Source organism: Portunus trituberculatus, chromosome 44 (genome assembly GCF_017591435.1).
Source record: "Portunus trituberculatus isolate SZX2019 chromosome 44, ASM1759143v1, whole genome shotgun sequence".
NCBI lineage: Eukaryota > Metazoa > Arthropoda > Malacostraca > Decapoda > Portunidae > Portunus > Portunus trituberculatus.
Window position 1 is genome coordinate 15831559 of NC_059298.1, and position 23405 is coordinate 15854963.

A 23405-nucleotide genomic window follows, 5' to 3' on the forward strand; every position below is an offset into this window, starting at 1 on the left:
TGGAGAATCACATTTATAAAAGCATCGAGGATAGAAAGTGAAAGAAACGAAGAAAGAGAGAAATATAAATAACTATTAAAGCCACAACATAAGGGAGACAAGGAAACACACCTAACATGCGCTGCCAACGTAACACACATCACTCAAACACGCCAGAAGCAGGTAATGAGCGGAAGAAGCACCGAAATTATCAAGCATTTGGCCAGTTGAGAAGTACCAGCTCGTTTTTCCTACTTACTTCATTACTGAAAAAAAAGGGAAGTTAGCGCATTACAGGGGAGTTATTACATATAGTAGATGACTAATGATGCCTAAGATACGAGGAAAATAGGTTATGGAAGTGTGTGTATGTGTGTGTAGAGGTGTTGCCTTGCTAGACATATGCACGTCTATTTGCTTTTCCCTTCCTTTCCTTTTCTTAACTCGCATCTCCCGTACCGTATCGTCCTGTAAAGCTCATCTAAAGTGACCACAGCTGCACCAAACATTCTATCATGGCTCAAAGCTCGCCTAGAATGTCCCGCTTGGTAAAAGAAAAGGATAAACTAGTATGAAGGCTACGATTATACAGGATTGATAAACTAAATCAGTAACTTTTGACGTAACTTCTTAAGGTCAACAGTTCTACTTTTTCGTAATATAACTTGAATTTTCGTGACTTATTTGACTAATTCTGAGCTGCCAAATATTTTCCTTTAGAATTACGTGGGGGTTTCATAATTGACGTGGTAATGGTAGTTCTAGTGCGGGTCGGCTGTCATCTTGGTGCGACGTGGTGTTAGTAGGTGTTGATTAGCCAGGTGTGGTGACAATCCGAAACTGGAACAAATCGCCATAATGAGAACACATCCTGTCATTGTTCCCCATGCAGGCTGCGTGTGTCTCCAACCACGCACGCTTCACTGGCCACCTCTCTTGTAGGCACACGCGCTGCAATGGTAGCCACCACACACACACTGACACACACACTGGCACACACACACACACACACACACACACACACACACACACACAAGCGAGCTAATGGCTTTGTAAATGAATTTGTCTCCTCACTACTAGGATAAGTAAAAATACATAAACATCACGCACACACACACACATACACACACACACACACACACACACACACACACACACACACACACACACACACACACACACACACACACACACACACACACACACAACCCTGCGCGGACAGACAGTGAAAAAAAGGCTTGTCTGACTTTTTTTCAAGCCATTTATGGTACGGAGTTTGAAAGCCGTGGTTGACGAGCAGTATTCACCAGCTGACAAGCGCTGAGTTCTTTCAAGAGTGAAGGAATTAAGTCATTAGGACGGGACACATTAATGAGGGAATTTGCCTGACATCAAAGGCCTCAGCTCACCCCGCTGCGAATTTGTCCGGGCTCACAGAGTCACCCCAGCAGGTTTTTTCCTCCCTTGATAAATATCCAGCTGTTTTTTGCTCCCAGCTGGCCTAGGCGAGGTTACCTGAGGGGGAAAACACGCACACACCTCATAGGCTTCCCTCCTCCACACTCCAGACATGAAGTGAGCCCTGGTACAGACTGTCTGCTATCTCTCTCTCTCTCTCTCTCTCTCTCTCTCTCTCTCTCTCTCTCTCTCTCTCTCTCTCTCTCTCTCTCTCTCTCTCTCTCTCTCTCTCTCTCTCTCTCCGTCGTCACATAACTCAGGTTTCTAAAATTTATTTCTGAATACAGATTTTTTCTTGCATCCGAAAATGGTGAAAATCTTAATGTTTTCTCAGCTGATAAATCACACGGAATGAAAACTTGATTTTAATCGCATCACTCAGAGGGAAAAAATGACGTGTGATGAGATGATGATATGTTGAGATTATTATTGTGAGAGAGAGAGAGAGAGAGAGAGAGAGAGAGAGAGAGAGAGAGAGAGAGAGAGAGAGAGAGAGAGAGAATAAGCTGACACACACACACACATACACACACACACACATACGAACATATACAGAAACAAACAGAACCAGCCAAAAAAAGAGACCCACTGCCTGCATTTATCCCTGCATACATGAATAAATAAATGTATATATGTACTTAACTATGTACGTATGTATGTGAGTCGGTGTGTGGTCGGGGGGATCTGCCTTACCACTAACAATGGACGCGGAAACTCTAATGAACGCCTCACCCACCTTCCTAAATCCACCCACTGCTCCACACGCCCATCCCTGCGCGACGGTGGACGGCGGTGGGGCGCTAAGGGAAGGGAAAGGAGGATCAAGGGTCAGTGTGGACTAGTGTGGGTCAGTGTGGGTTGGTGTGGGCTAGTGTTGGTTGGTGTGGGTTAGTGTGAAGCAGTGTGGGTTGGTGTGGGTTAGTGTGAAGCAGTGTGGGTTAATTTGGGTTGGTGTGGGTTAGTGTGGGTTGATGTGGGTTAGTGTGGGTTGATGTGGGTTGGTGTGGGTCGGTGTGGGTTGGTGTGGGCCTCTGCTGTGCTATTCGTCCTACAAGTCTCGGCCAATTACACAATCCCGTGGGTCGTTGCAAAGGTGGAGGGAGGGTCTGGGGGTGCTAGCCACTTCCGCCCCCACGTCACCTCCTGCCTCCCTCCCCCTTTATCAACGACGCTTCCTCCTCTTCATCTCTTCCCTCTTTCTACTCCTCCTCCTCCTCCTCCTCCTCCTTTCCCTTCTCCTGCGCCTCCATCTAGTTATCCTCTTAGTTTAGTTTTCTCTCTCTCTCTCTCTCTCTCTCTCTCTCTCTCTCTCTGTGTCTCGTAACCTATATTCCCTCTCACGTTTGCACCTCATCACCCTCAAATGTCCTTCTTCCTAGACACACTCGCATTTACTCCTCCTCCTCCTCCTCCTCCTCCTCCTCCTCCTCCTCCTCCTCCTCCTCCTCCTGCTCCTCCTCGTGTCGTCCTCAGCCTTCATTAGGACCACTTCACACACGCTCTCATTAGCCACATCCTAAATTAAGACCTCGCAAGACAAAGCTTTCCTCCACTAATGATGTGATTATGGATGCCCCGCCGAGCCGCCACGCCCGCCCGGGACAGCTTGTTGATGCTGCCACTGCTGCCACGCCTCCAGGCACTGCGGGGGGAGGGACTAGTGAGGGGGTGTCTGTGGTGGGTAAGGGGTTCAGAGGTTATGAGTTTTTTTTTTTTTTTTTTTTTCTTCTTGCTGTCTCTGTGTGTGGTTCTTTTAGTGTTTTGTTTGTGTTTTGTTGGGTTTTGTTTGTTCTTTCTTTGTTGCTTTTTTTTTGGGGTGTTTGTCTGTTTGTTTGTCTATGTGTTTGTTTTACCTCTCTCTCTCTCTCTCTCTCTCTCTCTCTCTCTCTCTCTCTCTCTCTCTCTCTCTCTCTCTCTCTCTCTCTCTCTCTCTATTACAACAACCACCACTATATTATTGTTATTACTACTGCTACTACCACTACTACTATTACTACTATTACTACTACTGCTACTACTTTTACTACAGCTACTACTACTATTATTACTACTACTACCACTACTACTACTACTATTACTACAACTACTACTACTACTATAGCACCAAATACTACTACTACTGCTGCTGTTGCTGCTGCTGCTCCTCTCTCTCTCTCTCTCTCTCTCTCTCTCTCTCTCTCTCTCTCTCTCTCTCTCTCTCTTTATTACCTTCCTATGTGTTTATTTGATATTTCCATTGATAATATTCCCGTCTATTGACCAAGTGGCTTCGTTGACAGCTAAAATCAACGGTAAAAAAAACTACAGATATATTTCATCCCGTCAAAGCCAATGATTAGTTTTTATTATGGAATTCCTGATGAGTGTTGTGAGGTCGCGAAGGCAAACTAATTAATGCTGATATAATGACGAGACGGAGTGTGGAGGTATTCTGACTTCTTATCTCATTTAGGAAACAGGGAAAGAATGTCCGCTCTGTGATCCAAGGAGACATTATCTTCCTTATTACTACTACTACTGCTACTGCTACTACTGCTACTACTACTGCTACTACTACTACTACTACTACTACTACACGTTCTCTTTACGATCTTGCTTTATTTATTTATTTTTTTCCGGTGTGTCTGGATTTTTATTACGGCCAGACTCTGAGGTTCTTTATCTCACGTCGTAACTTTTAATTGAGTTGGTTTTATCTCGGAATGCAGGTAAGAATGCACGTCTCTTGGTGATCACTTTTTTCCCGCCACTTCCAAGGTACGCACGATTGCGTTAAAGTAATAATAATAAAAACAATAATGATGATGATGATGATAATAATAATAATAATAATAATAATAATAATAATAATAATAATAATAATAATAATAATAATAAAAAACAATGATAATAATGCAGTAACAAAACAACAACAACAACAACAACAACAACAACAACATCACATCACCATCACCATCACCATCACCACAACAAACACCACAGGCACGATCACTCAAGAGTCAACAACCCTCCATCAACAACAAAAAAGCTAGAAAAATAGCGTTGCTTTTACATTTTATCGTCAACGTGCAATTTGCCTTACATTCTTCACACAAAGGCAGCGTTAGGTTAGGCTAGCACGCCAGTACCGATCAGAGAGAGAGAGAGAGAGAGAGAGAGAGAGAGAGAGAGAGAGAGAGAGAGAGAGAGAGAGAGAGTACACTTAAAGTCACCTTTCTCTTGTGGATGTCTTTCAACCACTCTTCTCATTCTCTTCCTTCTCCTCCTCATCTTCCTTTTCCTCCTCTTCTTTATCTTTCTCCTCCTCCTTCTTCTTCTTCCTCCTCCTCCTTCTTCTTCCTCCTCCTCCTCCTCCTCCTCTTTCCGTGTCTCCTGTTTCACGGTAACGAGTCACTCCTCCCCGCCACGCCCTTCTTGGCTCCAGCGTGACCAAAACACGTCCTTCCATAACTTAATCAAAGGGATCATATTTGTTTTATCTCCTTCCTCGCTTCCTTCCATCACGTATCAAATCATCCCTTTAAAAATACGTTATATTCTTTTTTATTCTTAGATTTAATATCGCTTCTGTTTATTTTGTATTTTTTTTTTTTGTTTATGGAGAAGTAAAGAAAGTGGTTGGAAAAATTATTCAAACGGTTGTTTTTTTGTTGATTTCTTTTTTTTTTTTTTTATATAGTTTTGGTGTTAATGTATATTATTTGAATTTTACGACCGCTATCACTTGTTGTCTCATTTTTACTACTACTACTACTACTAATACTGCTGGTTCTGTTACTAACCTTACTGCTGTTACTGCTACTATTCTACTACTATCACTACTATTACAACATCTTTTTCATTCTTTCTCTTATTCTCTAACTAGTCTGAAGCATCTCTCTCTCTCTCTCTCTCTCTCTCTCTCTCTCTCTCTCTCTCTCTCTCTCTCTCTCCCGTTCTCTTCCTCCACTTTAAAACAACATTCACAAAACATAAGAAAACATAATGCGACGCCGTCCAGTCGGAACTCTTTTACCGGAACGAATCGGAGGAGTAAAAAACACTTAGTGGGTTAAGGAGAGAGAGAGAGAGAGAGAGAGAGAGAGAGAGAGAGAGAGTGTGTGTGTGTGTGTGTGTGTGTGTGTGTGTGTGTGTGTGTGTGTGTGTGTGTGTGTGTGTGTGTGTGTGTGTGTGTGTGTGTGTGTGTGTGTGTGTGTGTGTGTGTGTGCAGTGCATGGTGGTTTTTTTTTGTGATGTCAGTTGATACGTTCGGGTCAGAGAGAGAGAGAGAGAGAGAGAGAGAGACTAATGAATAAATGTGCCTTCTTCTGTAATAACACGCCACCGCAAGGCTCAATCTATTCCCTTACCCCACTCCCCCCTCCCCCTCCCATCCATCCCCTTCCACCTACCCGCCCCACACCACCACCACCACCACCACCACCACCACCACTACCACTACCGCCACGGACACTCTAATTTGCGGGCCAAAAATCAGAATTCTCGAGGCGTTCCTCATTAAGTCATATTGTGGGCACAGGTGATTAATTAGCAAATAACGACACCTGTTTGTATGTAACGCCGACTTGAGGGCATGAGGGTGGTGGTGGTGGTGGTGGTGGTGGTGGTGGTGGTTGGGGGAGACAGGGGTGGGTGGGGAAGGATTGAAGGTGGTGGTCTCTGGACTCCGACAGGCGGCATATTATTCCCTTAAAGACGCTCTCTCTCTCTCTCTCTCTCTCTCTCTCTCTCTCTCTCTCTCTCTCTCTCTCTCTTTCTTCTTCTTCTATTTACGGCATTTTGTGTGGTGGTAGAGGTGGTAGTAACGGTAGTGATTGTGTATGTGGTGTGTGGTGGTGATTGTGTTAGTTATACTTGACGGTGGTGGTGGTGGTAGTGGTCAGCGTGGTGTGTGGTATAATTGTGGTGGTGGTTTGGAAGGAGTAGATTATTGTGTCATGTAGTATTGGTGATGATGATGTGGTGATGGTGATATAGTGATGATGAGTAAGATAGCATATACCGATAACTGTATGTAGCATGATGGTGATGAAATGGAGCGGTGGTGATGTATGTTGATTAAAAGTATGTTGAGATTGAAAAGAAAACGAATTGCAATATTCGCGAGGAAAAAAGATTCGTTCATGGGAATAATTAATGAACACGTCAGCAGTTCACAGGTGTCTTCCTTCTGAATCAGAGACGTGTTGTGGGAGAGCGCGCTAGCTTCACTGCATGTGACATATGAGGGAAGACACACTCACACTGACAAGGATGCATACATTTCAGCCAATACCACTAGGCCGGAGTTTGTAGTGATGACTTTTCCCTCTCGCACCACGCTGTAGGAGAGGAGCTAAACTTGTACCAGTGACTGTCAGGATTCCAACCCAAGACGGAAATTGCAAGCATCCGCATCCTGGCAGGAAAGTGAACATTTGGATGTGAATTATTTGCCAGTTCTTATCAGTTCATTATTTTTCCTATTTCTCTTCGTGTGACTGTTTCTACGTGGGCTAAGTCATTGTTTAAATCCGAATGTCACCTCGCAGCGCCACACATTCGTTCACTGTGATATGAAGATTTGAAATAAATACGGGAATACTTTCACTGTGCGCTCGTGTGTGTGTGTGTGTGTGTGTGTGTGTGTGTGTGTGTGTGTGTGTGTGTGTGTGTGTGTGTGTGTGTGTGTGTGTGTGTACGAGGCAAAGACGGGGCTTCGGCAGCACTGATAATTTACGCCGAACCATAAATTATCCCTCTGACTTGCAACTTCAGGCCTCGTTTGCCTGCCTCCCTTCCCTGGCCGGTCCGTCAGAGGCGCCCCTCACGGCAGGACATCCAGCGACGCACCTCTGCTGGACGGGTGCTAAGGTCAGGGAGGAGGAGGAGGACAGGCTGGCGGTGTGGCAAGGGAAGTGATGCGGGGCGTGGGTGGTGTGGGCAGGTTAGGGGCTCTGCAGCTACACTATGGACAGAGAAAGGTTTTGTGATTAAGAAATTGTGAAAAAAGATATAGTTGATGACAGTTGAATGAAGACGAGAAGATGAGGTTAAGGTGCTACGAATTACCGCCTTCATCCGACACACGTAGCTGTGCTCAGAGTAAGAAATATTGCTGGATGTATTGTTCATTATGGTGTTCGCACATTACCAAATATTGTGGCTTTTTTTATGACCGACATGATGAAAATTTTATAGCGAGGCATTCCATTGTGAGCAGCTGGTGTGTGCTCGCGGTGATGATCGCCTCCCACTGGCCACTGGAGAGGTTTTGATTACTTCCCGTCTGCGGTGTGACGCTGTGGTTCACCGAGACACTACATGCACGCCTTTCTCAGGCTACATCTGTCCTCCCACCCTCCCCTCTTGGCTGGTCCCGCCATGTCCACCATTATAGGAGCCCAATTGATACGCTGTTGATTATTTGCCGAGGGTGGAGGGGCCACCACCTCTGCTATTGGTGAGTTGAGGAGGGCGGCGGCGGCAGCAGCCCACGCTTTTCTCACCAGTTGGCACCACTGCGACAAATATATTCCACTGTTCACTTCCTCGGAAACATTTGTTCATCCCATAACTTGTACAAAGAGTGAACATGGAATGTGAGAACCCGTCTGTGTAAAATACTAATAACAATATCTTAAGGAAGGTTGGAAATGTGGTGTGTGCGAAGGAGTCTCGGAAAGGACAGGTTGGCAGACCTGGCAGAGAGACACGCCCCCCTGTCCCCCGCGGGCGCGTCTACCAGCTCGCGCCCAGCACCCGGGCACCGCGGCGGCCACCCTTGCGGCGCGGCTCGATTAATGCTATACAGTTGGTGACACACTGAGGCAGGGCCGAGGTGCGACACTCCGTCCAGGAGTCAATACCGACGACGCGATTCCAGGCAGCACAAGGAACGGGCATGCACAGCACGGCGGAGGCCATTAGTGTCTGGCTGTACCTGTACCTGGCTGCCGCCGCTACCACTACTCCCTTAACTGACACGCTACCCTGGGAGGAAGGGGGAGGCGGGGAGGGGCAACGGCTGCTGCTGCCAGCCACACCACATCCAGGGAAGGCGGGTGATGGGGGAAGCATCAAAAGCAGTTGATCCACTACATAACAAACTGTGACGGGACAACCACGAATGTTCCCAGTGTATAAACATGATAAGCTCACCTGGAGGCAAGTCCATCATCGGCCAATGCTCCGATGACTCTTGCCTCCTCGCAACTACCAAAGGAATTTTCTTTACTGAAGTTTTATATATTTTCTTGGCTCTATTTTAATATGATAGTCTTATTTATTTCCTGCATCCTTGGCGACTGAGCCAGAGACTCGGGCAGGTTAATGGCAGCTGTGTGTGTGTGTGTGTGTGTGTGTGTGTGTGTGTGTGTGTGTGTGTGTGTGTGTGTGTGTGTGTGTGTGTGTGTGTGTGTGTGTGTGTGTGTGTGTGTGTGTGTGAGGAGGCAGGGAAGGGTAGCAGCGAGGCCTCCACAGCCGTCGAAAGGGTCGTGTGCTATACAAACACTACTCAATCTCTCGAAATCGATACGTGATAACTTTGTGCTGCTTTTCTTGAGCAATGCGCGGCCAGCTGGCGTAAAGAATGGCACTGTTCTCGCCATTTCTCTGTTTTCCCGCCGCCGAAGAAAACCATATGCCACAGCGAGCCAACTCCTGCAGCACCCGAGACTAGACTGCGTGTTTCATCTGGCAGCTGAGGCATATATTTCAACCGTTATGTTGTTTCGGTTTCAGTATCACAAAGAAAACCCATTTCGACAGACACACACATACACACACACACACACACACACACACACACACACACACACACACACACATATACTGACGAAGGATAGTGAAGTGCCCCTCTAACCTTTAGTTTTGTTCACACAGGGACTTCCACCTGTAGGCCTGATGGTCTCCTGCAGCTGCCTTAATTTTTCTGTTCTTGTTTTTCGCCGCCTGGACGCTACACGCCTCCAGCACCTTGCGCACGAGCAACAACCTGAAATGAGCAACACTTTTATTGTAGCAATAGTCAACCACAAAACGAGCTCGTTGATCACTCTGAACACACTGGAATACACAATTGGCCATATTTTCTCCTCATTGAGTTTAAGGAGTCATAGAGAGAGGAATTATGGGATAACGGGGCAAGGGTGGCTGCTCGTCCCTCACCCAGGGCGTCGGGAAGCCCAGCGGCACCTCTCACCGCCGCCAGCATTCCCACCGCGTCCACAACTCACCGCCCTGTTGGTGCCGTCAGCTGTGAGGGCTTTACTTGATTTACAATTAGCAGTTCTTGACCAATGCAATGTGGAAACTCTCCAGAATAACGCACTCCTTATTTGAATGAAGTATGCAGACTAACCTTCCCCACTTCTTCATATTTTCTTCCTCCTCACTCGCTTTTACAGTCTCACTCACATCTCCTGTCTTAGATTATGTTCCTTATTACAAACAACCTAGTACGTGTCAACATGTTTGCTGTTGTTGGTTTCCTTGTTTCTTTTATATTCTTTCACCATCAACATCACCCTTCCTTCTTTTTCTTCTCTCTCCTCCTCCTCACACATAACAATCTAAGAGTCTACTACTTTTATGTTCTTTTGTGTTCCCTGCTGTTCCGCCTCCCCAGCACTGGCCAGGGATGACTGTGTGGTGGCGGGACGCGGGGAATATAAACGTAAATAGCCGACTCTCTTCACATTACTGACCATCTCCCTCCTCACGATGTATGGCCGCCATTATGTAAATATCTCCACAGTTTACCACAGGACTTCATGTAGCTTCCCTCTCTTCCCTCTCCTCTCTTCTACCTCCCTCCTTACTGTATCCATCTCTCTCTCTCTCTCTCTCTCTCTCTCTCTCTCTCTCTCTCTCTCTCTCTCTCTCTTATTGCTACATACTATATAAAAAAACGTAAGACATATAGAGTAGATCATTAAATATATTTCGCAACTTCCTTTCTCTTATATTAGTATGTTTTGTATTATATCACTTATTTTATATGTTTGTCACAGCCGCCACAAGTGTCCGTCATAAAGGGAAGAGGATTGGATTGACTGACGCACACAATGAATCCCTCCCAGAGCTATTCAGAAAAGTAGGGACTGTCACGATACCATTCCATCACGATAAGACTTAAGTAAAACCTCCTTCTGTCCATCCAAGACCACAAAGCGAAGTGCAGTCAATGAAATCAACATCTACACGTGTCATCTATCTCTTCCTGTTTATCTATCCACTTATCTACTTACCTATTTATCTTTTTTTTCTTTTAATTAAGGACAGATCAAATTTTAGAAGTCAAGGAGTGGAGGAATAGGATATAGTAAACAGTAGAAGGGAAAAGTTTGTGGCTTATATATTTGTTGATCTATCTATCTATCATATCATTCTATCTATCCATCCGTCCATCAATCAAGCCGTTTATCTATTTATCTATCAACCTATCTATCAATCTATCTATCTATCCATCAAAGAAAACGTGTCAGTATAAATTAATCCAAAAAGTACCCATCAATGTCTGGGGTTCTGGTGAGGGGCGGAGAGCAGTGTGAGTGATGCATCTCGACTTCCTTGCACCTCGGGACAGAGAATATACCAATCCCTGTGCTAAGCCTCCAGATACCACTCCATTCATCCTCAGTTAATATTCAAACTCTATATCACCTGTTTGTTGGTCAGATTGTGGTGCGTTACGTTAAGTTTATAATGACAGAGTAAAATGCTATTATTGGTTTTCACTTATTGTTCTGCTTTGATAGATAAATAATATCGTAGTTCATTTAATCGAGTTCTTCAACGTTAGTAAGGCTGTGATAATGACGGAGATAAGAATGATTTACGTTACTCTCTTTGTGTGTTGTGTGTATTTCCGAAACCGTTGATATCAGGAAGCTTGCAGAAATATATATATATAGTATATATATATATATATATATATATATATATATATATATATATATATATATATATATATATATATATAATTTTTGTTTGTTTGTGGTATTCAGCTTTTGATGGTGGTGGTGGTGTTGGTGATAGTAATATGTAGTAACAACAACAATAACAACAACCGCAACATCAACAATAATAACAATAATGATGATAATAATAATAATAACAGTAACAACAAAAACAATAATAGTAATAATAATAATAATAATAATAATAATAATAATAATAATAATAATAATAATAATAATAATAATGATGATAATAATAGTAATAATCATAATAATAATAATAATAATAATAATAATAATAATAATAATAATAATAATAATAATAATAGTAATAATAATAATCATAATAATAATAATAATAATAATAATAATAATAATAATAATAATAATGATATAATAATAATAATAATAATAATAATAATAACAATAATGAAAATAATAATAATAATAATAGCACCAACAACTGCAACAATAAGAACAAAAACAAAAATAACATTTTAGAGAGAGAGAGAGAGAGAGAGAGAGAGAGAGAGAGAGAGAGAGAGAGAGAGAGAGAGAGAGAGAGAGAGAGAGAGAGAGAGAGAGAGAGAGAGAGAGAGGTATAAAAAAAAACAGCAAGAAAACGCCTGGTGTGGTGACTCTCCCCTTAGCGGTAGCCAAGGAACGCTGCACGCGCTGTAAATCACACAAATCACACGAGGAACACACCCTGGAATAAAAAGAAAATATGTACAATCACCTCACACAAAATGATAAAGAAAACGAGGAGGAGAGTGGCGTTTAAAGCACCTCCTGCACGATCTCTGGGAAGACACGAGGCACAGCGCTGAATTCCTGTGTTTCTTAGAGCTGGAGTTCTGGCGGCTAAAGGAAAGGTAGGCAAAGGAAGCAATGGAGAGGAAGGGAGTGAGGGCGAGATAGAGTGGCTCACTTTATGGGAGATATAAGGCTTTAATTTTACAGATCTGGGAGGAGACGAGGAGTTAATGCATGACGGAGGTGTCTGTTAGTAGGTGTTGGAGAATCACAAACTTAGTACAAGAGGAAATATTCTACAGTTTACAGGCTGCATAGGAAGAAATAAAACCTTTGGCAACTTGAGGTATGGGAGTGTAGTGAGGGTTTACAGTTTACAGGCCGTAGGTGAGGGGAAGAGGAGGTGCTACACGGAAAGGGTGTTGAAGGCTACGAATGGAAGCCTTAGTTACGTGTTCCTGTTTGCAATCCTTGACAAGTACGGGAAGACGAGGACAGACGATGCTGGCGCCGGCACGTGCTGCCCTTACGCTCCTAATGACTTAATTGCTTCCGTGGAGGAATAATTTACTTTTATACCACTTTTAATGATGCTGCGAGAGAAAACACGAGTCCCCTTGGCACCTGGCAGTCCGGCCGGCGTAATGGATGCGCAGTTTAGGATGGCAAATGTTGAAATGTTAATTGTGGTTTTAGCAACATCTCTTATGGCCCTCATCTGCATAGCGGGCAGCCTCGCATTGACTGTGTCCCTCTCTTCCTCCTTCTTTTCGTATTTTCTTGGCATATGTCTCTTCCTTTTTATTTCACTCCATTCAAGGTTATTTTGCTCTCTCTCTCTCTCTCTCTCTCTCTCTCTCTCTCTCTCTCTCTCTCTCTCTCTCTCTCTCTAGTGTTTCTGTGGGTCAGTCTCACCTCTCCCAGTTCTTCTGCATCCTGGTTGTGTTAAAGAATCCGTCGATGTTATTTCATTATTTCCAGTTCCTGTCGTTTTCTCTCAGTGGAAGGAGAGATCACTGTCATCACATCTGCTAGCCACGCAGATCAAGCAGCAAACTTCTTATCAAAATCAAGAAATGTTGCTGCCGTATATAAAGCCAAGTCACAGAGAAAGCAACCACCAGATTGATGGAAGCGCTTGGCAGATCCTAGCAGTGACTTGGTAGCGCAGTGTTACGTGCAGGAAATGAAATATTGCAAATAAATATAGTAAGCAAATAGGATAAAAGGAAAACTAAACAGAATGACTTTCAAGTTAAACAAAAAAAAAAAAAATACCGCACATTTTCTTTCCACCGAGAAAAAAGTCTCTCTGACCAGGAAGGTTCTGAGTTACAAATTACAAGTTAGGGAAGGTGTGCTGCCCCGACAGAGGAAACAGCCGTTTGATTAATGTGGAGGCGCCGGCCAACACCCGCCTGCGAAAGATCTCCCGTCCACTCTTCCCTCCGGCAGGGCGACCCCGAGATGCCTCCGTCCGTCCCGGTGCCGCGCCAAGGGAAACATTGTGGGAAAAGCTCGAACCTTTGCAGGAACCCACTCGAGCTATAATTCATGGGCCAGACAGCTCACCGTGGTTCCTCGGCCGCGGGGCGCTGACTGAGGAGCCTCCCCCAGTCTCCCTCCCCGCCTCCACCCCTGCCTCCTTTCCTCCATCTCCCTCTGTCGGGCAGGTCACTCCACAAACTCCCATATATCGTCATTTCACCGAATGCCCACAACACTAAGAGCCGCCCTACCACTATCTCGCTACGCACCCCCACTCCTCCCACAAGCCCCCTGTCTCGCACCTCACTCCCCCTCAGCCAGGCTCACCCCTGGAGACTGGAAAGGTTAAACACTTATTCTGCCTTGATTAAAAGACACGATGGAGCGTAAAGCCGTGCATGATGGTCAAATCAAGAATAAGAGATACCAATTACAATCGGTTTATCTTGTAAGCACAGCCGCCTCTGCCGCCGCCACGTCCTGTTGCGGCCCTGCTCCGCCTCCCTCGTGCTTGAGTCTCGTATAACTAACACGCCGCAAACGTAAGCAACGCCATCAACACCACAGAACTGCAGCTAAAACTTATATATGACGACATCTCATTAATAATAGAAGGTGTAATGAGAATGAAACCTCATTTGAGGTGAGGAATGGAGGAGGGAGACGCAGTGTGGCGTTTTGATTAAAGAAAATGTGAGGTGTGAGGGGAGGATGAGGCACAGGAGACGTAGGTGCAGGCTGCGGGAAGGCGGCAGGGAGTGGGCGAGGGGATGTGAGCGGTCAGCGTGTGCCGGGAGAGGCAGGTGTGTGTCGGCCATGATAGCGTGATAGTCTAAGTGACGGCGCCCCGCTGAGCCACCACTACCTGCCGACAGGGCCCGCGGGGGACACACACCTCGCCCGCCTCACCCTCCTCCCTTTTATTATTTCTCCGTCGTTACTGTCTTTCTCGTGCAATTATCTTTTCCATTCCCTCCTCCATGGCCACGCTTAGCGGTAAGAGTTTTCCAGTCTTGGCTGGTTAGTTTATGTGTTACTATGTGTAGATCATCGCTTATTTCGTTATGGAGGCACCTCGTGGTTGTCGGTTTCTCACTCCGTCCTTCTCACTCTCGCCGCAGAATGGGAGGCAGTGACACGCTGGTGCATTCTGGGAACTCATTTCAAGGTGCAGCGTTAACCCGAACAAGGCGAGAGAGGAGGGAGAAAAAACGAGAAAACGAGTACCCGTAAAAAGGTGCCACAGACAGACTAATAACCAGGTGTGGGGCGGGAGTGAATAGCTAGTGTAGGTTCGTTTAGGTGAGGTTGGCTATTTTGCATTCTCCTTACAAGTTTTTCCTTCCTCCAGAGTGTGATAAATATACTGTATATATTCTATTGACTTTGTTGCTGACGACTTTTAAGGGAACACTTGCTTCCGGAACTACTCAGTGTTTCGGTGAAGAAGACGCACGTCCCTCATTTCCGCGGCTTAAATGGACAGGGCAGTAATCCTCACATCTTTTTCGCTTCCCCAACGTGCGGCGGGAATGTGTCTTCACTAAACCCAACGAGCCTCGAGAAGAGGTGAAGTGGCGTGCTTCTCAGGCCAAACGAACCCACATAGTAAAGGATCCAGACCCTCGGCAGTGGTGAAATCCCGGTGAGGTGGTCCCAGGGCGGCGGCGGGTAAGTGGCGGCGCCCTGCTGGGGGAGTTTGTCCGACCGACAGTAATGAAGATCATACTGAATAGCAATGAGTCCCGCCCAGTCCTGTTTGCCCGCTCGGCCCCACAACAAGGCTGCGAGCCCATATATCACTTCCAGGGCCCCAATACCTGCCGTGTCTGGGCCAACCACACCTGATGCTGCACCCAGCGCCACTGAACCGGGTCTGTGTTGACCTCGAAACGTCCATCTTGGCTTAATATTATCTCTTAGCACGTCCATTTTGGCTTTATACTACGTCTGCAGGCGGGACAGCTCCTGGCGGGTGACGAGGGACTGCCCCACACTGCTCCCCGCCCCACACACACTCACAATTTCCTAGAGACGATAATTTAGCACCGCTCCAGGGAAGAGATAACATGTGGCGACGGTGGGGCGTGTCGTGAATCTCTGGCGTTATGTAGTGGTGTACATCAAGGCACGGAGTTCCATTACTCAGCGGTCACTAGCTAAGCAAGTAACCTGATCAAAGCCAGGATGTCATTACTCGTCATTGCAGGGCCGGGGTGCTCGTGGAGGGTGCGGGAGCAAGAGGAGGCGGTCATGGAGGAGGGAAGCGGGAAGAGAAAGAACAGCGGCCAGTGCTATCAAGTGTGAGCGCGGCGGCCCGGCTGGCAGCAGAGAGCTTTATGCGGCACCTACCCCGTCTCCCTGCCTCACCCGCCGTTGTAAATTAGATGTAGATACCCAATCTCTCTCTCTCTCTCTCTCTCTCTCTCTCTCTCTCTCTCTCTCTCTCTCTCTCTCTCTCCTGGAGTACATCCTTAACTGTAATGTTTAAATCGACATCTACATCATGTATTGCAACACCACGTCCTAAATTTGTCGAATCAAATACATAGACAGCACACTACCATCATGGAGGAGGAGGAGGAGGAGGAGGAGGAGGAGGAGGAGGAGGAGGGACAAAATTTATGGAGGGATATCTAAAAAAAAAAAAATCAGCAAAAATATCAAAACAATGGAAAGAATAAGAACGAAGGAAAGTAACAAAGTATTCATCGTATCTCTTTCTTCTTCATCCTCTCTTCCTCTCCTTCTCTGCACTATTTCTTCCTTCCTTTCTGCCACTGCTTCCCTCTTTCTTTTCTTCACATATTCAGTTCGTCTTTCCAGTTACGTAACATCAGCCACACACTCGCTTCTCTTTCCGGCAATACTTCTTACCTTTTTCCCTCTTTCTTTCTTTCCCAACACAAACATAAACACACACACACACACACACACACACACACACACACACACACACACACACACACACACACACACGTATTTCAGAAGCTCCTCAATTTACATAGTGCATCAGAACCAGTATATAAAAGCAAATAATCTGACCGCAAATTACCATACGCACCTCTCTCTCTCTCTCTCTCTCTCTCTCTCTCTCTCTCTCTCTCTCTCTCTCTCTCTGTGTTAGCATGGTGACGTCATGAACTGACAGCATAATAACCAAGAATTTATCGCCTCATGTTCTCGCAGCCATTCGTTGGTCAATATTTATTAAGGTTTGCCGCCATATATTTCTATTTGCCGAGGCGACCCCCGAAAAATGTAATTATTTCTCGTGTGCAGCAAGAGAGAGAGAGAGAGAGAGAGAGAGAGAGAGAGAGAGAGAGAGAGAGAGAGAGAGAGAGAGAGAGAGAGAGAGTCAATCATCAGGGTGCTCATTGATCCTCTACATAACTCCTACCTCATCCTGCTCCCCGTGAATCTTTCTGTCTCTTACTCTACAAAGCCTTGGGATATTCATCTGTTTGGCTAAGGTATGTCAAGACCACGCCCACACTTCCCTTATCTGCCACGTGATAAAGAAATGTGTCTTGTTGTCAGAAGAACGTCGAGATGCCACATAAATACACATAAATCGAGTGTCACAGAAGAATACGGTGTTGGGAAGAGTACTTGTCATGTATCGGAGTGATTTACGTCTGTACTCGTGGAAAGAATGGTTGGCTAATTTGGGTTCTATTGATATCGGCATACTATGTAAGTTGTAAGCAAGATTCCCAAACAGTTACTCACACACACTCACACACACACACACACACACACACACACACTCTCTCTCTCTCTCTCTCTCTCTCTCTCTCTCTCTCTCTCTCTCTCTCTCTCTTGTGAAAAGTGTCATTGTATCTCCCTTTCATTTTTTTTTTCATTTCTTCTTATTTTATCTTTTAATGTCGTTTATTACTGTTCTCTTACTTCCACCATCATCACACCTACCATTACTACTACTACTACTACTACTACTACTACTACTACTACTACTACTACTACTACTGATATTCTTACTTTTCCTACCATTAGGATTACACTTCAAAAGATAGGTTGACTTTTTTTTAAGAGCTGCTGTTCGTGTCTCTGTTTGAAGATGTCCACCTGTCACATAAGTGTGGATCGATTGCAAGAAAGTTATGATCTCCATTTGACAAGAGTAGGAGGGTAGTAGTGTCGCGATAATGTGGTGTGTGTGTGTGTGTGTGTGTGTGTAATTCACCTCGGTCGTCTGCTAGTCACCCAGCTAGTCTTTCCCATTACGGAGCGAGCTCAGAGATCATTGACCGATCTTCGGGTAGGACTGAGACCACATCAACACACAACACACACCGGGAAAGCGAGGCCACAACCCCTTGAGTTACATCCCATACCTATTCACTGCTAGGTGAACAGGGGCCACACATTAAGAGGCTTGCCCATGTGCCTCGCCGCTTACCGGGACTCGAACCCGGCCCTCTCGATTGTGAGTTGAGCGTGTTAGCCACTACACTACGCGGTGTGTGTGTGTGTGTGTGTGTGTGTGTGTGTGTGTGTGTGTGTGTGTGTGTGTGTGTGTGTGTGTGTGTGTGTGTGTAATTCACGTCGGTGGTCTGCTGGTCACCCAGCCAGTCTTCCCCATTACGGAGCGAGCTCAGAGCTCATAGACCGATCTTCGGGTAGGACTGAGACCACAAACACTCCACACACCGGGAAAGCGAGGCCACAAACCCTCGAGTTACATCCCGTACCTATTTACTGCTAGGTGTGTGTGTGTGTGTGTGTGTGTGTGTGTGTGTGTGTGTGTGTGTGTGTGTGTGTGTGTGTGTGTGTGTGTGTGTGTGTGTGTGTGTGTGTGTGTTGATTGATAGACAAAGAGGTAGGCTTATTATTAATGCATGGGTACATCTATCCATCCATCCATCCATACATACATACATACATACATACATACGTACATTAAGACATACATATACACCTGAATATACATGCGCATAATACATTCTCATCATAAAGAAAACCATCCAGAATGATAACATCACTACACACACACACACACACACACACACACACACACACACACACACACACACACACACACACACACACACACACACACACACACACACACACACACACACACACTACACTCAGGCTGGGGTGGCGGTGGCGAGCAGCCTGGGGGTAGTGAGGGTCTCGGTAATGATAGGTTATTGGGCTCTGCATCGTTACGTGCGTAGGCCTAAGGCACTCTTTTGGTGGTACACTCTCTCTCTCTCTCTCTCTCTCTCTCTCTCTCTCTCTCTCTCTCTCTCTCTCTCTCTCTCTCTGTGTGTGTGTGTGTGTGTGTGTGTGTGTGTGTGTGTGTGTGTGTGTGTGTGTGTGTGTGTGTGTGTGTGTGTGTGTGTGTGTGTACTATTTTGCAATTATCTTCGTTACTTATTATTCTTCTTTGACTCGAGATATCGTTTTATTGTGTTAATTTTAGAAAGAGGAGGAAGAGAAGGAGGATTTACTGAATTAAGTAACAATTAACTCGTACAATCACTGAAACATTTGAAGCATATATAGCAAACTCTAAGTTTCGAACGAGGTAAAGAAAATATCTCCACGTAAATGAAACACAAAGAAATCGTAGATGAATAAATGAATAAATAACTGAACAAGTAAAAAAAAAAAAAAAAAAGCACGTTACAAGAGAAAGCATAAAAGAAATGAAATGTGTGGTGGGGAAGGAAAAGGTAACCACGAGGAGAAGAGAATGAGGGAGGAGGAGGACAGGATGGGAGAGGAAGGAAGGGATGCCTCAGGACGGGCAGCTCCCTCCACCTCCTCCTCCTCCTCCTCCTCTTCTTGTGTTATTCTCTGTCCTGATTAACATATCGTTCCTCGCCTGCTCTCTGTGCTTGTTTTGTCTTCTCCTTGACGTAATCTCGAGGCTCAAGTAGACGCAACACTGAGGTGACTCTATCAATGATTTTGGTGGAGAATCGAGGTGGAATTAACGCAAAACTAAAGGACACTATCGGTTGTCTTAATGTGAAGATTCGATTCGGAATGAAGTAGGAAACTAAAAGAAAAAGAAAACTTGTTCTACTCAGAATAAAACACAACAAAGGATTAGATGCTTGAACACAGCAAAAACTAGTCCTTATTTTGTACTGTTACATGCATGCTATACCCCGTCCCCTTCCCCCCTTCCCTCTCTCTCCTCAGAAAATTAGTCTAATTTACTCAAGTTATTTACTTACGAGATATATCGAGTCTTTTTTATTTTTTTTTTTTATTTTTTTTTTTTGCTTTTTATTTAATTCTTTGCATACAGGTTTTACATTATTCGTATTATTTACGGTGGTTGCTTATTTTACATTTACTTCATGAACGTGCATACATACATACATACATAGATACATGATACAGTATGCACAAAATCTTAAACACAAATATTTATTTCTGGCACACAATTACCAATAGACACAAGAAATAAGTATGTTCTTTGAATTTCATAATGAAGATGTAGAGAATAGCATCATTTGAAATTATATTCCTACTGTTCTCTGATTATAAGAATGACAATGAGGCCATGGAAGGAGGGGAACGGCACACACACACACACACACACACACACACACACACACACACACACACACACACACACACACACACACACACACACACACACACACACACACATACAGGGACCCAGGAACCTGGTGGCGGTGGTGAGACGCTGGAATACCTGAGCCACGCCTCTGGACCAGCGAGGAACAGGTGCTTATCTGAATAATTCTGGCCCGGGGCTGAACCGTGATAGGTAAACACAGGCTGGCCCTTGTTATGGTCCACCTTGGTTCCCCATCTGTCTGTCTATTTGTCCGTCTGTTTATCAATATATCTTTTATGCTTTGTCTTTCTGTCTATATGCATATCTCTCTCTCTCTCTCTTTCTCTCTCTCTCTCTCTCTCTCTCTCTCTCTCTCTCTCTCTCTCTCTCTCTCTCTGTCTATCTATCTATCTATCTATCTATTTCAGTAATCGAACAAATACACGGCATTTTAAAATTTCCATAATAGTTTCTCCTGATAAGATCTTAAGAGTGGAGCAAATGTCATTACGTCCTACCATTATTATTACTGCCACCGATACTCATTATCAGTTCGTGAGTCGTCTGGCCTTTACATCATTTGCAGTACGACGAAAAACAAATACCAGCCAGAGCACTCGTTGTCTGCATACATAATGTCAAGATCTCATTGCTCTCAACAGCCAAGCGACATAAAGAAAATCGGTTAATAGGTTTTAATGAAAGTAAGTGCATGTCTGCTGATTAAAGTTATACACGCTTTAAGATTATCCATTCTGCCTAAACTTTCATATCGCTGAGAGTTTGGAGTCTTCATATATCATCGTTTTTATGTAAAATTTCCTTTGTGTGTGTGTGTGTGTGTGTGTGTGTGTGTGTGTGTGTGTGTGTGTGTGTGTGTGTGTGTGTGTGTGTGTGTGTGTGTGTGTGTGTGTGTGGGTGTGATCATACAGTTTCAACTAGGAACACGTCTTTGAGAGGGCAGACATAGGGCACACCAATGCTTTGAACGAGGCGACCGAGGAAAACACAGCACAAGGCGGCCACAGGTAATACCAAAATTGGAGGGAAGAAGAGGCAGCAGGATGAGCCGAGTGAGTGGCCAGCTCGGCGCCTCTGTGCACCTGGCCTCGGGATCGATTCCTCCTCGTGTCACCTGTGTGGCCGTCAGGAAGAGGGAGGGGCAACAACTTGATGTATATGTAGCCATTTCTCAGTGTCGGTGGGCGGGCTGTGCATTCTGGCGGGGCAGTCCGGCCATACACACCCAGATTGAAAGGAGAGCCGAATGGCCGCCCATGATGGCATTGCTAACTTGGCTCAATTTGTTGCGACGCCTCGGCAATGATGCCCACAAAGAAAATTGATGGTCTAGAAGCTCTAAAATTGCTGCTTCATGATTGCGTGTTTGCCTTTTTTCACTTAGCCTGGGAAGAAAATGAGCAGGAGTTAATTCCCATGTCGTGGTGCGGCAGCGTGACGCTCGGCTGGAGGCCCACCCTGTCGCCGACGGGACAGGAGCCATTAAAGATAACAATGAACTAATGTCGAGCTGCCAGGCTCCTGCAGCGTCCCTCGCCTCGCCCTCCGCCGTGTCTCCTATCCACCACACACTACATTTTTTCCTTATTTGTCAATGTCGTCTTCATCGACAGTGTCTTCCGTGATCCGTGCGGGCGCCATTCTTCACCAGCATGGCGGCCATTGGAGGCGGCTGTCTAGGAAAGGCCGAGGGAAGGGGGAAGGGAGAAGCCTTGCAAGTCTTGGCCCAAAAGGAGCCGCTCCACATCAGGTCTCGCAAAAGCCTAAAATTTGGTGTCATTATTGCCTTCGTAGTCACTTCTCACCAAAGTTGTGCTTTCAGTCGTCGTCGTATTTGTTCCTTCAATAATGTCTCTTGCAAGTGATAGTCATTTCATGCGGCCATGCTGCCTCAGCCACTTCACGCCGGCACCCGCCCCCAGGCGCCCCGAACGAGAGACTTGATACTGGAGACCGGCAACAATCTTCTCGGGTTACCCCTGGGTCTACAGAGGCGGGCGTGAAGACCTACAGCTACGGACACCAAGGTGCCGTTGCCTCTGAGGCTGGGTCTTATTTGCAACTTACTTCGGAGGGGCCATATCATAATTTCAAGAATAATAAGGAAGAATCAATCGAAGCAATTCATGTCTATGTGATGAAATAAACCCCAATAATTCTGTGAACAAACAATAATATGCACCCAAAACTGACGTAGCCGCCACAACCACAAGCTGGCACACCTTGATGGCCACGTGGCCGCAACAGTCGTCACCAGCCGGCAGTGGGCAAGTTGTACCTATTGAAAGCTTTGTCAGGATAATGGTTTACATTTGTAACTTGAAGTGATTGAAAAGATTTATGTATATTCTAGGGAGTTTTACATAACCATGTTTATCACCGATCCCTTAAAGTTAAGACTCATGAAAATAGCCCGTGGAAATAAAAGCTGCCAGAATAATGGTAGCAATATATGGACGCACATAACACAAGGGGAGGAAAACAAAGAAACAAGAGGCTGCCAGTGATGAAAAAAAAAGGAAAGGAAAAATGCTCTGAAAAATTCATGAGAAGAATTCGTGTTATAGGGAGTCAAGCAGTTCATGGCCTTCCTTGCGATCACTGTCAGCTGGGGCTCTTCATCATCCAACTCCTCCTGGCCCTCACACTTTGTCTTCCAGTGGTACAAACTTTCCTCTCCTCTCAGTCATCACCTCATTCCATCTGTTCACTTCTCTACACATACATGAATGAAAGTAAATAGCCTTTGTCTTGTTGCTACAGAATTCCACCTCCAATTCCACAGGCTGATGATTGTTTACAGAATACAACGAACTTGCCTGAGAGTAAACTTGCACTGACAGACGATGGTTTGGTCACGCAGAGAGCGGCGCCACCTGTCGCGCCTCTCAGGCTCCACATGGGTTCATGGGTTCATCACTGCTCTACATGACGCAATTCCTGCTTCCTCCATCCCGCCACCTCACGCCGCGTCAGGTGCACAATTTTCTTCTCATTAAGTCTCTCTCTCCCGCCTTTCTGTGATCGTTGTGAGATAATTTGCCGCCGAGTTTCTTGGTGTTGATCCCGGCAGCTCCCGAGCACCGGGATTAGGGCGTCATCGTGTATATTGTGCCATAAATCCTCGCATAATCATTTAATCCCCGAGCTGATAACATTATTAGCTCGGGAGAATGATAGTACTGCACTGGCCG

General features: G+C 45.3%; 1 protein-coding gene across 8 annotated transcripts in view; it reads left to right on the top strand.

Annotated features, from left to right (window-relative positions):
• LOC123519057 (transcription factor Sp9-like) overlaps positions 1-23405 on the top strand; it is a 132635-nt gene that overhangs the window by 40797 nt on the left and 68433 nt on the right. The window lies entirely within an intron of this gene.